Source organism: Dromiciops gliroides, chromosome 2, assembly GCF_019393635.1.
Source record: "Dromiciops gliroides isolate mDroGli1 chromosome 2, mDroGli1.pri, whole genome shotgun sequence".
NCBI classification, from domain to species: domain Eukaryota; kingdom Metazoa; phylum Chordata; class Mammalia; order Microbiotheria; family Microbiotheriidae; genus Dromiciops; species Dromiciops gliroides.
In genome coordinates this window covers 171,532,277-171,548,682 of record NC_057862.1, presented here as the reverse complement: position 1 = coordinate 171,548,682, position 16,406 = coordinate 171,532,277, and the positions used below count along the sequence as shown (strand labels likewise).

Below are 16,406 nucleotides of genomic sequence, written 5' to 3'. Positions count from 1 at the left end.
TAGTTCCTTCCCAGTTTATACACAAATACTGAATTAATTCAACAAAAACAGAGAGCTGCATCAAATTTGGCTATGGCTACAACCATGATACTGTATCCACTCAAAACTTTGAACTTAAAAGAAAAAGATCCTCAAAAATGTATTTCACATGCATTACCTGTACTGTTGAGGGAAATTAATGGATATTCACTTCTTTTAAATACTTTTTCAAAATCTCATACACTTATCTTTGAAAGTAGCATGTAATAGAACATTGTGCTTGACAACTTAGAATCTCATGAGCTTTATTACAAAGTCTGATAGAGAATTAAGGCCTCCCAGGAACAAGTCCATGAAGCAAGACTATAGAATAGGGATGAGGAAATGGGTGCTAAGTGCTTGGAAAATAGGAAGGAGAAAAGGATCAATTCAATTCAATATGAGACTGTAGTCAGAGGTGATACCCTTTGTATATAGGAGAAAAACTGGGTAACGAAATGAGGGGGTGGGAGTGGAGAGTAGGAAAAATAGTCTGCCATGACTGGTGGGGGGGACTATGGACTATATAGAAATAAAATGTTTCTAAGCTCTGTGGAATTACATTATTGTTTCTGCTGCTGTTATACAGAGATGACCTCTTTAGGTCTTTGGCTGGTTAAAAAAGGGAAATGTTAGTAAAAAAAAGAAAAAAGGTGTGGATATAATGTGGGAAAAGGGTTGGGACTTAGACTCTCAGTCTCAGACTGAGAATGACAATGGCTAGAGAAATTAATAATTGTAATTTTATAAGTAGCTGGCCCCTGGAGAAGAAACAAACTTCTGGTTATCTCTTGACTAACTGGAAGCTTCAATCAAAGATTGGAAAATAATTGAGCTCATGAGAATTGAGGAGAAATTAAAGGATCAAGTGTGGAAGGTGTGAAGGAGTGGAATAGAGTAGTTTCCCAAATTCTGGATATCAACTTCAAAATTTTACCATAACAAAGACATATGATATGGCTCCCTATTTCAGTGATTACTCTTTTCCTTCTCTTGTCCCCATTATTTTTCTAGGCCAATACCCTTCTTCCTTTCTCTAACGTGCTCCTATATCTCTCATTGTGTCTTTTTTTCTGACCCTATGTCTTTCTGTACCAATATCCTTTCTCTCTGAAAAGCTTTCCCCCTACAACTTAACCTTTAACTTTTTCCTCTTTCCACTTTTCAAATTTATTCTTCCTACTTTTCCTTTTTCTACTATTATTTCCTCCCTTTTTTATCTTCAGGGCTCATTGTTTTTAACTCCATGGGCTTTCATTTTCAGGCTTCAAATTTTTTTCATATATTTAGACCTTATTAATTTGGCCTCTTTATTGGGGAAGGGGAAGTTTGTCTAAATTGTTAAAAAAACATGGTTTTTAAGATGTTTCACAAAAGGTTCTTTCCCTGTTCTCAGGACATATTTTGACATAGCAATTGGCAGGAGAAGAGAATAGATATTTTGGGGGGGGTGAGTTTCTGGTCTGGCTTTACTAGAAGGAGAGCTTAAGAACTGGGTGAGGCTGCAATGGGAAAGGATAAAATGGGGCTAACTCTAGGGCAGGGGGGTTCTTCAGGAGAGGAGAGGAAGAGGGAAGAAAAATGGGATGGGTGGCAGGCTGGGGGTCTGGACTCCAAGGGTTGGGGTGTATGGCAGAAAGTTAGCAGGGGAGGGCTCAGAAAGGAGCTTCCCGGGAAGTGTGACGGGCCATCAGGGCCTGTTTCAGTTGCTCGTAGGTGAAAGCATCACTACATTCCAGGAGCCCAAGCGGAAGAAGGAAGGCATGGATCCTTTGTAGAAGGCTTGGGGTCCCTCCTTCCGGAGCATGGTGAGGGTGCAGTGGCCAGCACTGGCATACTGGCCCGAGGCAGAGTTCATGTATCTCGTCTTGACCAAGCCCACAGGGGAGGCAATGATGGTGGTGCAGAAGCCAGTCCCAAAGGCTGATGTGAAGTGGCATGGAAGGTCATCCATCAGTCATGAAGTGGGCTTTCAGGAGGGCATCTTTGATGAGATATGTCATCAGATCAGCACAGCTGATGATAGCATTGCTGGCAACATTGGGTGAATTTCCTTTCCATAGGCCCCGAAGACCTTCCTCTCTGGTGATAATCTTATAGGCATCCAGGCTCCGGCTGCCACCTGCACAAGCCAGGGCCTGGAAAGGGACCTTCACCACATGTATGGGTTGGACTACGGCCACTGACAGTGCTCCTGTGGTACAGCCTGCCAGGAGGCGGCTCCCAATGCCCATATGCTCAGATCCCTTGGTGCAGAATTGCTTGACAGAGTCATAGAGGCCAATGAGGACAGAGGCCAAACTCATCTGGCACTGCAAGCCAGCCACCAGCCCATTGTATGGGCTGTTAGAGCCCTCAGTCTTCACCATGGTCAGAATGGTGCCCATGACACCCTGATACTGGGCAGTGACAGAGGAAGCTCGCATGGTCCCCCCAGCTCTCTCCTTGAATCTGCAGCTGGACTTTGGCTGTGTCCAGGGGAAAGGTGATGAGGTCAGTGATGCAGGCAGCAGTGCAAGCCCCAAGGAACTTAAATCCAACCATGATTCAACACTGGTTTTCTACTTTCCAGGAGGCAGAGGAGAAATGGTAAGATGGCCTCTGATGATTAAGACAAGATAGAGGAACTCTGCTGGAGTCCTGACCTGGAGAGTCTCACGAGGATGGCACCTTGATCAAGCTTCTCTAAAGGTGTCCCGCTCTTCAAAGTTGCTCATAGCAACCATGGCCCACTTCCCTTGATTTTCCATAGAAAGTTGCTGGGAAACTGAGCACCTAATGATCATACTATGTGCCCAGGACCATAGAGGAAACAAGAGGAGGAGGCAGCAGCAGCGGAAAGCATGGGCCTGCGATGGAGCCTGGGGGTGAGGGGGGGGGGGGAGAGGCTGCCTGGCTCTCCATCGGGTCACTAAAAAGTCACAGTCTTGGACTAGGGAGATGCCTGCTGTGGCAGGAATGGATATTTCTAAGTCAATAGGCACTTGTTAAGTGCCTACTCTGTGCCTGGCACTGTGCTAAGTTCTGAGCATATGAAAAAGGTAAAGGACAGTCCCTGCCCTCCATCAGCTCAGAGTCTAATGGAGGAGACGATATATAAAGAACTAGGTACAAGCAAGCTAGATGCAGGATAAATTGGAAAAAATCAAGAGGGGTGGTTGTTTGTCCTTTATTCTCGAAGAGGACCATGATTTGAAGGTGATGTCATGACTTGCACTGAATTGGATTTAAGTGGGTAAGGGCTGTGCAAGGTAACCAACCTCATTCTCTCCTCCAGAGCCCCTGGGTCCAGTGGCAAGATATACATTGGAATGACTAGAGATGGCCTGGATGTATAGGGCAATTGGGGTTAAGTGACTTGTGTGGGGTCACATAGCTAGTGAGTGTCTGAGGTGAGATTTGAACTTAGGTCCTCCTAACTCTAGGGCCAGTGCTTTATCTACTGTGCCACCTAGCTGCCCCCAAGATGGGTACTAGAATCAGTAAAGGGAAGGCACTCAAATTAAGGGGAATCAGGAAAGGCTTCTCCTTAGAAAGAACAATAAGGAGGCCAGTGTCACTGAATTGCAGAGTATTTGAGGGAGGGAGTATAAGGTGTAAATAGATTGGGCAAGTGGGGAAGGGGCAGGTTATGAAAGGTTTTGAAAGCCAAAAGAGGATTTTATACTTCATCATGGAGGTGACAGGAAGCCACTAGAATTTTTTGAGAGAGGGGAGGGGTAAATATGGACAGACCTGTGCTTTAGGAAGACCACTTTGACAGCTGAGTCAAGGATGGATTGTCAGTGCAGAGAAACTGGAGGAAGGGAGACAAACCAGTTTGTTGAAATAATCCAGGCAGATTCTCAACTAATAAATATAACCAATACATGACTAACATGATTCCTATTTGAGAAACAAATATTGCCTTTAGAAAATCTTTGCTTTTCAATAGTCTAATATTTCCCTTTTTATAGATATTAACTTGATTAAGACCTCCATTTTCATTGAATAAGGTGAAATTCTCCAAATGCATCATATTATATGGTTGTTTCCATGTCCTACTTAGTTTAGGGCACAGATTCTTACCTTTGTTTGTGTCATAGACCCCTTTGGCAATCTGGTGAAGCCCGGAGAGTCCTCAGAATAATGTCTTTTAATTCATAAAATAAAATACACAGAATTACAAAGCAAACCAAGTATATTGAAATAGAGTTATCAAAATGTAACCAAGGGGCAGCTAGGTGGCACAGTGGATAGTGCACCGGCCCTGGAATCAGGAGTACCTGAGTTCAAATTCAGATTCAGACGCTTGACACTTACTAGCTGTGTGACCCTGGGCAAGTCACTTAACCCCAATTGCCTTACCTAAATAAAGTTTTTAAAAAAGAAGACTTAAAAAAATGTAACCAAGGGGCAGTTAGGTGGTGCAATGGGACAGCTAGGTGGTGCAGTGGATAAAGCACCAGCCCTGGATTCAGGAGGACCTGAGTTCAAATCTGGCCTCAGACACTTGACACTTACTAGCTATGTGACCCTGGGCAAGTCACTTAATCTCAATTGTCTTAAATATTCAGGGCCATCTCCAGTCATCCTGATATATATCTTGCCATTAAACCCAAATGGCTCTGGAGGAAAGAGTGAGAATTGGTGATCTTTCACAGCTCTCCCTCACTTAAATCCAATTCACTGGAAGTCATGACATCAACCTGATGTCATGGTCCTTTTTAAGAATGAAGGACAAAAAACAACAATTGATTCTCTATCACTCTCAAAAGAATTGCTTGCACACCTTCTCTTCTCTCAAGTGCCCCATACCTCTCTCTCCCCTCTATTTTTCAGCTGAAGATCTAAATTCTAACTATACTGAGAAAACTGAGGCCACTCATCATAAGTTCCATCTTATCCCTCTAAATTCACCTAAAAAACTCATGATATCACTCCCTATTCTATCCTTTCCTTCAGTCTTCTGAAGCAACCCTTCTCTTTGCCAAGGTCCACCCCTTAACATGTGGCTTTGATCCTATTTTCTCCTGTCTTCTCCAGAATATTGCAATCTCGATAATTCTACCTATTCTCCCCCAATCTTCAATTTCTCCTTATCTACTGGTAACTGCCATACTGCTTTCAACCATACCTGTCTCACTGTCCACCACCCCCACCCCCACCCCCATCCCCACCACTGCCACTGCCACCACCACCACAACAACCTTCCCTAAATCATTCCCTCAAGTTATAATTCTATATCTATTTCCCCTTTCTTAAATTCCTAGAAATCTTCTATACTCATTACCTCCACTTCCTTTCATTTGTTCCTTAGTCCTTTGTAATCTGAAGTCTAACTTCAACACTCAACCGAAACTGCCCTCTACAAAGTTACAAATGATATAATGGAAAATATTTGATGATTTCTTCTTAGTATTATATCATCTTTATGTAGATGACCCAAAGATGTGTAACCAGCCCCAGGTTTCTCCCATGAGCATCACTCTTTTGTTTATTTGTTTGTTGGGTTTTTTTTTGTTGTTTTTTTTTTTGCTGGGCAATGAGGGTTAAGTGACTTGCCCAGAGTCACACAGCTAGTAAGTGTCAAGTGTCTGAGGCTGGATTTGAACTCAGGTCCTCCTGACTCTAGGGTCGATGCTTTATCCACTGTGCCACCTAGCTGCCCCCTATTTTGTTTTAATCTGCTTATATGTGTTATCTCTCTCTAGAATATAAGTTTATTGTAAAAATTGTTTAATTCTTTGTTATTTGTATCCCCAGTGCCCAGCACTGGGCCTGGCACATAGTAGGAGATTAATACACTCTTAATGATTGGATGAAAGAATAAAGTTTGATTTTAAGACATATGAAGACATGCTACTCTTTTATCTCTCAAACTCTGCTTTTCCCCCGGTATCTTCTGCCCACCATGCTGTAAGAAAATTACTAATGATAGAGCCAGGCCTGACCTTTCTCAAGGTCAGCCCAGAGTCAGGAAATTGCCTCACTCAAAACCACACCTACTTGAAAGCTTTGTTCCTGACAGAGGATCTGAACTTTGACCTCAGCACATTCTACTCATGGACCACCCTCAAATCCAGTGAACCAATGGATTTGGGTGATGCTGGCCAATTAGCCTGGAGCAGTATGTAGGGACCACCTCACTTCTGAACCTTCAGGTAGCTTTCACTCTCATAGGTACAGGAACCTCCTTTTTTTTTGACCTAAGACTTGTAGGTGAAGGCACCCTTTTTTTTTTTTCTCTTCTTCCCTAGATCCTAGCTAGGCTTTCCTAACTTTCAGGGCAACATGCTCTATCTTTACTAATACCTAATATGTTTTAATAAATGCTTAATGCCCAAAACTGGTGCTAAAGCTTCTAATTTATAAGTAACAAATATATGATAAACCCCAGCTAAAATTCCCTAACACTTGAGACAGAAATAGGGCGACTGCATTTAAGTTTACTTGTCACAATGCAACATCAATAGCAGCAAAGAAGCAGATAAGAAAATATGAGCCAATAAATTTCATCACATTAGACCTACTCTGAGAAGAGGAGCCCAGACACAGTCATGAGTTCTGAGGTAGATAGGTGTTTTGTTTTCATTTAAGATTTGTCTGTAGATACCAACGATGTTCTTAAGGAGAAAGGATTCAGTGTAACGTGTATAGAATGAACTTCATGTCTAACTCTCCTTTAATGTGAACTTTATCCCAGGTCCTAAATGTTCATGCTGTTCCAGGGTTGTCTAAGCCAAAGCAGTGACTTTTAAGGAAAAAGTAGGTTCCATTCAAGGGTGCTGATGAGTGTAAGGGAAATTTTTTTAAATAATGAAATTACTAGGTTAAAACCCATTCAACAGAATGTTAAAAATGGTGCTTGTGGACAGGATGTTTTTGCTCACAATTAGCTATAACAAGATTAACTGGATAAGCAAAATTGATTAGCAGAAAGAAAACTAGCACAAGGAGGGTTCCATAAAAGGGTAGATTGGAAGGGGAAGGCAGGAGGCAATGAGGTCTGGACCAGAGTTGTCCTGCTTTAAAAGATTTGTTCAGGGGGACAGCTAGGTGGCGCAGTGGAATAAAGCACTGGCCCAGGATTCAGGAGGACCTGAGTTCAAATCCAGCCTCAGACACTTACACTTACTAGCTATGTGGTGACCCTGGATAAATCACTTAACCCTCATTGCCTGACCCAAAAAAAGATTTGTTCAGACGTGATTTCATTGGTACAGGCACCTCCCAGTACCAATACAATATTCAACAACTTTTTATCTTAGAGTTGCCCGAGACCTCAAGAGCTTACATGATCTATTTGGGGAAATACAGTCAATATATTTCAGAGGCAAGACTTGAAGCTTTGACTTCCTAGTTCTGAAGATGGCTCTTTACATATTACATCATCCTGATTCTCAGTTAAGAAAAAATAAGCTTCAAAAAACTTGTTTTACTACCATAAATTAGATTTTATTGAGATTTACTATCTCCTAAATACTTTTCAATACATTATTTCATCTGATACTCACAACACCCTTGTGGAGTGGAGTGTGATCATTATCCCCATTCAACAGATGAAAAAACTGACACTTGGGGAAATTATGACTTGCAAAGATCACAAGTCAGTGAAGTGGCTGGAGCCCCTTTTGGTTATCATCTAATGGTTTTTCTCTATAATTCACTCCCTCTATTGATTCTCTTCTTTCAAGTTCAGTCTTTATAAAGCTTTAAAAAAAAAAAAATATATATATATATATATATATATATATATATATGTGGGTGGGGGTTTACATATATGCATACATACATATATATACGTATATGTGTGTATGTGTGTGTGTGTGTGTGTATACAGATACACATATAGTTGCCTTATGCCCAGGATTTCAAATCCATTATTGATATAAAACAAGGAAGACCACAAAAAAGACCTAAACCTGGAAGATTCAGGTTGATTGAGAAGAGTTTGGAGAATCTGTAACAGCATGATCTGAAAGAGATGCATTTACTATTCATGCCTTTCTGCATTTGACTGTGAGGTTTTGTTTATTTGTTTTTGTTTGTTTGTTTTTTCAGGGCAATGAGGGTTAAGTGACTTGCCCAGGGTCACACAGCTAGTAAGTGGCAAGTGTCTGAGGCCAAATTTGAACTCAGGTCCTCCTGAGTTCCAGGGCCGGCGCTTTACCACTGTGCCATCTAGCTGCCCCAAACTGTGAGGTTTTTATGCCCTAATACATGGTCAATTTTTGTGTAGGTGCTGTGTACTACTGAGAAAAAGGTATATTTATTTCTATCCCCATTCAGTTGTCTGCAGATATCTATGATATTTAATTATTCTCAAATTCTGTTCACCTCCTCAATTGCTTTCTTATTTTGTGTTTACATTTATCTAGTTCTGAGAAGGGGAGTATGAGGTCCCTCACTAATATAGTTTTCCTATCTATTTCTTCCTAAAACTCACTTAACTTCTCTATTTGGAATTTGGATGCTGTACCACTGGGTGCATATATGTTTAGTATTGATATCACTTCATTGTCTATGGTACCTTTTAGCAAAATGTAGTTTCCTTCCTCATATCTTTTAATTAGGTCACTTTTTGCATTTATTTATCTGAGATCAAGATTGTTACCCCTCCTTTTTTTTACTTCAACTAAAGCATAATAAATTGTGCTCTAGCCTTTTACCTTTACTCTGTTTGTATCTCTCACCTTCAATTGTGTTTCTTGTAAACTCCATATTGTAGGATTCTGGTTTTTAATTCACTCTACTATTCACTTCTGTTTTATGGGGGAGTTCATCCCATTCACATTCACAGTTATGATTACTGTGTATTTCCCTGCCTATTATTTTTTTGCCTTGTTTGTACTTTTCTCTTTCCTTTCCCCATCCCTTCTCACCAGTGTTTTGTTTCTGGTCACCACCTCCCTCCATCTAATCTCCCTTTTATCAGCCCCAACTCTTCCTTTCCCTTTTGCCTCCTAGTTTTTGTTGTTGTTGTTGTTGTTGTTTTTGTTTTTTTTGTTTTTTTGCAGGACAATGGGGGTTAAGTGACTTTCCCAGGGTTACACAGCTAGTAAGTGTCAAGTGTCTGAGGCCGGATTTGAACTCAGGTACTCCTGAATCCAGGGCCGGTGCTTTATCCACTGCGCCACCTAGCCGCCCCTTGCCTCCTAGTTTTACCCTTCCTTCTATCAGCACCCTACCCTTTTCTTTTCCCCTTCCCCTCTTAATTCCCTATAGGGTAAGATGAAATTCTTTGAGTTAACTCAGATGATAGTAGGGTTTCAACAATGTTCACCCCTCCATTCTTCCCCTCTATTGTAATAGGTCTTTTGTGCCTCTTCATGTGATGTGATTTATCCTATTCTGCCTTCCCTTTCCTCTTCTTCAAATATAATCCTTTTGTCACCTCTTAAGTTTTTTTTTATATAATCACATAAAAATTAATTTATACCCACATCCTCTATGTGTATTCCTCCTATCTGCCTTAATAGAGATGCAGTTAAAAAAAATAAAGACACAGTTCTCAAGAGTTATTAGGATCTTCTTCCTCTGTAGGGATGCAAACATTTTAAATGTATTAAATAACATTTTGGGTTTTCCCCCATTTTACCCTTTTATGGTTCTCTTAAATCTTGTATTTGTAGATTGAATTTTCTGTTCAGTTCTGGGATTTTTACTAGGAAAATGTTAAAGTCACCTATTTTGTTCAATGCACATAGTTTCCCCTGAAAGATTATGATTATTTTTGCAGAGTAGTACATTCTTGGTTGTACTCCAAGTCCCTTTGCCCTCTGGAATATCATATTCCAAGCCCTCTTATCCTTTTACATTAAGGCTGCAATGTCATGTGTAATCCTGATTGTTGGGGGCAGCTAGATGGTATAGTGGATAAAGCACTGGCCCTGGATTCAGGAGAACCTGAGTTCAAATCTGGCCTCACACACTTGACACTTACTAGCTGTGTGACCCAGGGCAAGTCACTTAACCTTCATTGCCCTGTTAAAAAAAATTCCTGATTGTTGTTCCTTGATATTTAAATTGTTTATTGCTGGCTGCTTGCAATATTTTCTCCTTTACCTGATAATTCTGGAATTTGGATATGATATTCCTTGCAATTTTCCTTTTGGGTTCTCCTTCAAGAGGTGTAAGGGCCTAAAATTCTAGCTATGATGTCTAAAATCTAATGAGTGGTCACCTTAAATTAGAAGCTTTAGCAAGAGTTTAGACTTTTAAGTATTTATTAAAGTGCATCAGAAGTTGATGAGGAGAGAGAGGTAAAAGGCAAACTTCCTCTAACTATCTAATAGACCCCAGCATCTGACCCGCCAAGCCTAGGTCAAGAACCCAAAGACCCCTCCTCAGTGGCTTCTCCCAGAATTACCCTTGTGAAACCAGAAACAGAGCCATCCATACACACACAACAAAAAAGAGTCTGGACAGCATATTTCATGACATTATCAGGGAGAACTATCCCAATGTCTTAAAACCAGAGGAAAAAATAGTCATTGAAAGAATCCACCTATTACCTTTGTGAGAATAGGAATGACACCCCCTGCTGTCCAGACTCTTTTTTGTTGTTTTAATCATGGCCCTCAGGTCATCCAATTATTCTTGTTTTGTTTTTGTTTTTGTTTTTTTAGTGAGGCAATTGGGGTTAAGTAACTTGCCCAGGGTCACACAGCTAGTAAGTGTTAAGTGTCTGAGGCCGGATTTGAACTCAGGTACTCCTGACTCCAGGGCCAGTGCTCTATCCACTGTGCCATCTAGCTGTCCCCAATTATTCTTAAATTGTCCCTCTTGTATCTACTTTGCAGGTCTGTTGCTTTTTTTTTCTGAAGAAATATTTTACATTTTCTTCTACTTTTATATTCTTCTGATTGTGTTTTACTTCTTCCTGTTGTCTCATTGAGTCACTGGCTTCCATCTACCCAATTCTGATTTTTTTTTTTTTGCAGGGCAGTGAGGGTTAAGTGATTTGCCCAGGGTCACACAGATAGTAAGTGTCAAGTGTCTGAAACCAGATTTGAACTCAGGTGCTCCTGAATCCAGGACCAGTGCTTTATCCGCTCTGCCACCTAGCTGCTCCACCCCCCTGAATTCTTATTCTTAAGGAATTATTTTCCCTAGTCAGCTTTTGCACCTACTTTTGCATTTACCCAATTGTATTTTTAAGGCATTATTTTCTTTTCCCATGCCATTGACTCTCTCTTGTATAACTCTTATTCCATTTTTCCATTTTCTCTTCTACCTCTCTTATTTAGTTTATAAAATCCTTTTTGAGCTCTTCCAAGAGGGCTTTTTGGTCTTGAGACCAATTCTTCTTCCCTTTTAAGGCTTCACATGTAGGCATTTTGACATTGTTGTCCTCCTCTGAGTTTATGTTTTGGTCCTTCCTATTGCCATAGTAATTTTCTATGGTTAGGATTCTTTTCTGTTTCTTCTTCACATTATAGCCTATTTTGTGCCTTTTGAAGTTGAGCTCTGCTCCTGGGGTACAGCATGCACTGTCCCAAGCTTCTTTTGCTGGGGATCAGGTGGCCCAGCCCCTGGTTTTCTGTTCTGAGGCCTCAACAGCCTGCAGCTTGCTCACTGCACTGGAGTGGCCCAGCCTAGTTGAGCCTGTTGGGTAGTGAATACCCCCATTGGCAGATTGCCTTCTGCATTGAAGCTGAGGGCCTCACAACTGGCCTGCTGTGACAATAGCCTGCTGAGCTAGGACTGAGGGTTCTCAGCTGCTGATCTGTGCTGTAGCTAAAAGCCTTTTGCTGACTTGCTCAGATACCCTCTGTTCTGAACTGTGCTCCCCTTTTACCAGGTGAGACAGACCTTTCCTAGAGTTCTTCTAAAGTATCTCAAGGTGGAAAATTATTTCTCTCTTTTTGTAGGTTCTAAAGCTCCAGGATCCATTTAGAATTTACTTTAGGATTGTTTCTGAGGGAATTTGAAGAGCTCAGGCAACTTCCTGGCTACTCTTTGCCATATTGGCTCTGCCCCCACAGAATTCTCTTTATCACTTAAATATACCTTTTAAAGTTTTTAGAACAAATTAATTTTATTCTTTGTCAAAGACTTTTCCCACATTTATTTAATTCATATCATTTTGTGGTATCATTTCGTTTTCAAAATAGCTATGCTAAATGTTGTCCTAATTTTGAACTATATTTGTATCCAGGGATAATTTCAACATAACCCTAAGTGAATCAACATGACCCTAAGTGAATCTTTCTCTCTCTCTCTTGCCCCCCACTCTCTAATACATGCACACAGATACATCTATACGTATCTATGATACACATATGTATATATGTATATGTCCTATACACACATGTGTCTACATGTATGCACATTCATGTATATTCTGTAAAGTTGCTATCTAGCTATGCTATCTAAAATATCTAATGAGTGGTTGCCAATAAATTATAAGCTTTATCAAGAGTTTAGACTTTTAAGCATTTATTAAGGAGAATAAGAATTTGGTGAAGAGAGAGAAAGAGGCCTAGATTCAGCTATCTATCTCAGGGAGCCAGCTCTCCTGCTCTGCTTCCCCCTGAGGTCCTCATGAAAAAGAGAGAGAGAGAGAATGAGCCTCCCCCTTCTTTGTCCCACAAGCCTCCTGTGGAACCAGGAATATCCCTTACACACACACACACACACACACACACACACACACACACACACACACACACACACACACAGAGCTCCAAGCTAATTGGCTGGTAGCTTTGATAGACAGTACGCGCAAGCAAATGTCACTTCCTGATGCCAAGGAACTGACCTTCTAAGTCCCATGGTTTGCCCTCAGATGCCTTCTCCTCATGGTGGAGCTTTCCTACAGCAACTCTCCAACAGGTGGCATCACTCCAATTGTTATAGTCCCCCCTGTGATTCAAGTGAAGAAACATGGTTTCCTCACACAAAGCAATAACATTACAGATGCTTATGACTAAGTAAAGGGAATGAAAAGAGAGAAAAAGAAATTGAGTGATGCATTGACAAAGGCTAAAGGGGGCACTCCCTTATTAGGAGGTGGACATCACAAGCAGAAAAACTAGAGGAGGCACTCCCCTTCAGTAAGTGGACATTACAAACAGTGTATATAATGTGGAAAAGATAAACAGGGAAATGTCCATTTAAGTCCCTGGAAGTCCCCTCTCAGAAGATTCTTGGGATGTCCTCTGGGTGTAGTCATGGAATGGAAGTCTCTTCCAGGGTTGATGTGTGGATGCTGGTAATCAGCCAGGAAAATTCTCTACAAAATTGAGCTCAACACAACTTTGTCAGTAATCAAATCAAACAATGAAAGTTCTCAAAAACATGTCTAAGGGGATTCAGAATCTTAGTTGTTACACATGAAACATATAATAAAACAAAAATTGAAACATTCTCTAAAACTTAATGTTATTACACTCCTCTAAAATTTAATATTACTACAATCCCCCAAAACTTAATATTACTACAGTCCCCCCTGTGGAGGGTAAACCAAGAAGACAATTTCAACGTTAATTTTAAAAACTAATTTTTATCTTTGTTTCATCACTTTTTGCATCATCTGTCTAATTATCCTCATGCCATTATGAGAAATTTAAAAATCTAATATAATTGGTAACAGATGTCAAGGCCAAATCCAAGACTGCATTTATCATGACACCTGAGATAATTATGGGGGTTACCATAAAAGAACAGAGAAATGATGGGATATGAACATTCCCACACTTGAGCAATATATACTGCCCATGCAGTATGCCAGGCTTAAAATAGGTGGATGGAATATATGTCCATGCCACTGAACATATTGGAGGAAACTGAGTCAGACTTAATCAGATGCATGGGACTGAGACGTCCATGGCATCAGGCATACAGGAGGGGGTATGGAAGCCAGGTGTAGAATGAGATGGGTGGCATGAAAACTTCCAGCCATCTGTACAATATTGTGGGGAAAAATTAAACCAAGAGAAACCAACCTCAACATTTGTCAAAAGCTGTTCCCTCAGCCATACCTTGACTTCATGCATGTCTCCCCTCAAGTGACAGTTCAATGTCTGCTCTTGCATGTATTCATCTTGTGATTAGATGGCATCTTAGCCAACTGGCATCTGATAACTCAGAATGAAGGCAATTAATATCTTAAATGATTAGTTCCCATAATCCAAGTCTCATATGGATTTAAAAATTGAGGATAATAATGATCGCAAAAAAAATGTGAATGTACCTTAACTCAGAATATAATATACAATTATGCAATAATTTGAAATAATACTTTTTTACCAAGTATATAATTACTTTTGTGAAAAATCAGAACATATTTAAATACAAGTTAAAACACAACACAATCTTAAAATAAGAATCTTTACAAAAATAAGCTTATACTATTGAGTTCAAAATGTAGTTGCAATATCATAAAAGAAACCCTTATGTAACATTTAAACTGGCTTTTAAAAAATTAAAATGTTTTTTTTAATAATATCTAAAATACCCAAATAGCATATATATTATACAACATATCCCTATTTATGGCAATAATTAGATTACATAAATATGAGAAAAGAAATAACTTTTGAAAATGTTCCCCTCTTTTTTTAAAAAAAATATGCTTATCAACCTGATACTTATAGAATCAATTTACACTTGCCATGGCAACCAATTTGCCAGGAAAATGCTTTATAGAGTTTGATCAAATAATCAGTTGGAAAACAAACAAACAATTTAGAATATGGGAGCACAATACTCCTAGAGTTAACATTGTATTATGAAATCAAAACCATCCTGCATAGTTTCAAAAACAGAGATAAATAAATATGACAAAATATACATGGAAGAATAAAAGAAGACGACAATCAATGGTCTACATGTGCTGGTACTGGTTTTACATGGAAGCAATGTATGCATGAGTCCTCTCCAATTTTGATGGCAATTGGAGTTGTTAGCAATACTTGGAAAGGACCTTCCCAAGCTGGCCGAGTCCCACTTAATCAGCTGAAAATTTTTGATATATACACTGTCTCCTGGTTTCAGATCATGTAAGGAGAAGTTCAAGGGGCCAGCCTGTACTGCTGCTCCTGCCTTGTGGAGTTTATGTAGTCTGGCTACAGAGGCATCTCCCCCCACCAATGATGTATATACTGGGGGAAAAGGTTTTGCTTGGATAGGAGGATGGCCAAAAAGCATCTCATAAGGTGATATATGTAGTTCTCCTCTTGGCCTGCTACACAGGTAGAACAGTACCAAGAGTAGAATATCAGGCCACTTCAAATGAGTTTCAGTGCACAATTTGCCAATCATGCTCTTGAGTTCTTTATTAATACATTCCAACCTGGCCTGAGTTTGTGGATGGTAGGGTGTATGAAATTTTGGGGTAACTCCCAAGAAAGAGTAAATTTGGGATAAAGCAGAATCAGTAAAATGTGTGCCTTTGTCAGAATCAGTGCTGGCTGGTGGGCCAAAGTGAGGGACTATCTCTTTAAGAAGGGTTTTGGCAACAAAGGCAGCTGTGGCTTTGGGGGATGGAAAACACCTCCACCCACCGAGTGAGTTGATCAATTATAACAAGACAAAATGTATAACTTCCTGCCTTGGGCATTGTAATATAATCAATTTGTAGTTGCTCAAAAGGTGTATATGCTAAAGGACGGCCTCCATAAGCTTTAGCCCAGAAAGCATGTTGATTATAACTCTGACAAAATGAATAAGAGGCACAAATCCTAGAGGCCACATTAGTGACTCCAGGGGCAATCCAAACTCATTTTACTGAGTCCACAAGCCTCCTGTGGACCAGGAACATCCCATATACATGCGAGCACGTGCGGGCGTGCGCACGCGCGCACACACACACACATACACACACACACACACACACACATCTCCAAGCTAATTGGCTGGTAGCTTTGATAGACAGTACCCGTGAGCAAACGTCACTTCCTGATGCCAAGGAACTGACTTTCTAAGCTGTATGGCTTGCCCTAAGACGTCTTCTCCTCATGGTGGAGCTTTCCTACAGTAACTCTCCAGCAGGTGGTGTCACTCCAATTGTTATAATACATATATGTGTATATAGTGTATTGCATGTGTGTATTATATATTCCTTTATTGAATATACACATATATACATATTTATATATTGCTGTCATCTATTTGGTAGGATTCTACTTAAATTTTTTTCATTGATAATATTAATAACTTTGTGATTTATACTTCCCTAATTTAGGCATTAGGAACATATTTTTCTCAAAAAAGGAGTTGGATAGAAATATTGCTTTCTTGATTTTTGAGAATTTATACAGCGTAGCTTTCATAGATTTCTTCTTCACACTCAATTGCCAATTTGTTTACTTTAATGGTTCTTCCTTTATAGCTTCTTCAATTTCATTTTCTGATTTAAATAGCTAGCATTTATATAGCATACATATAAAAGTATATATATA

The 16,406-nt window shown here is 40.0% G+C and overlaps 1 pseudogene; it reads right to left on the bottom strand.

The window, feature by feature from the left end:
- Positions 1 to 1,673: 1,673 nt before the first annotated feature.
- Positions 1,674 to 2,562, bottom strand: LOC122738444 (annotated as a pseudogene).
- Positions 2,563 to 16,406: the final 13,844 nt, after the last annotated feature.